Source organism: Glossina fuscipes, unplaced genomic scaffold, assembly GCF_014805625.2.
Source record: "Glossina fuscipes isolate IAEA_lab_2018 unplaced genomic scaffold, Yale_Gfus_2 58452, whole genome shotgun sequence".
Taxonomy (NCBI): Eukaryota; Metazoa; Arthropoda; class Insecta; order Diptera; family Glossinidae; genus Glossina; species Glossina fuscipes.
In genome coordinates, this window is record NW_024001487.1 from 1 (window position 1) to 1,254 (window position 1,254).

General features: G+C 36.6%; 1 long non-coding RNA gene across 1 annotated transcript; it reads left to right on the forward strand.

Annotated features, from left to right (window-relative positions):
- The first annotated feature begins 259 nt into the window (after window positions 1-259).
- LOC119643175 lies at window positions 260-587 on the forward strand. Its single transcript, XR_005248231.1, has 2 exons — window positions 260-340; window positions 413-587. It is a non-coding gene; the product is annotated as an uncharacterized LOC119643175 (long non-coding RNA).
- The last annotated feature ends 667 nt before the right edge of the window (window positions 588-1,254 follow it).

Genomic DNA, 1,254 nt, shown 5'->3' on the forward strand with positions numbered 1-1,254 from the left:
AAATGCGAAATGCATTTAAGCACACTTGATTAAATTTCTTAGAATTTCAATACTTTTGAGAACTTGCCTTTTTATTGGGTTTCCCAAAAAAAACCAATATGGAATTGGCCGTGAATTTTGTTATCAGGCTCGCTGCTCATATGTCGTCAATTAAAAAAAAAAAAAAAAAAAAAAAGAAGAAAAATATGTTTTATTTCGTTACTTTATATTAAATACGTAATGAGTAGAAAAATTTAGTATAAATAAAAGTGTCAGATCTTCAGAGCATCACATTGTCACTTCAATATGAAATTGTTTACGATATTAGCATCGATACTGGCTTTGATAGCTGTAGCTATGGGTGAGTAAATCACGTCCTTTTCAAAAAGACAAAAATTATTTTATTGCTTTCATTTATTCCGCTAAACCATAGGTTCACCCAATCCTCTGCCTGAACCTCATGGAGGAGGCGGTGGTGGTGGTGGTGGTGGCGGTGGCAAGTAAATCTTCGACCATCCATTTCATCCCATACCTTTCAACAATCAAAATGGCTTTGCAGGAACGAAATAATAATTGACTCGCGATGATGAAAAATAAAACTTTGAAAATAAAAAAAAAAAATTTCGTGATTCTCTTCAAGTTTAGATTGAAATTTAGATTGGTATTATTAGAAAATGTGTGTATGAGAGTATTTGAAATCGTATCGTTCTCTTGCACTGCCATATGAACATTGTGTTGATTCTTAAAACCTAATAATGCCAACGAATTTGATAGTTTAGCACTGGACACTTGACTTCTGACATTTTGCTCACATCGATTGGGGAGGAAAGGGCAAAAAATCAATATTAAATTGCCGGCAGACACGCCCACAGTAGATAAGGAACCGGGGCAATCTCGAAAAAAGCCAACAATTCTTTCTTATTTTCATCTGAAACTTTTTATTTCATCGATCCTTTTCCGACAAACCCTTACACACGCTCGCCAGAATCGTCTGCATGTTCGGTGCGAAAGTGGCGCCGTTCCGTTAATCTGTTCAGCAGCCTATATGTACACGTACACGATATCCTCTCACATACAATTCTAGAGAACTTGAACCCTGAGGTACGTTTTCACTTGTTCTATGGGATTTCTTGCTTGCCTCTCTTCTGTGGTAGGTCTATCTCCAAAGTAATCCGCTTTGAAATAATTGGAGATTCTTCGCTATGATGCGCTCCCAACTTGCTGAGTTGAATGCGTTTTAACATTTTTAACCATCTCCTTCGCATTGGAGACATC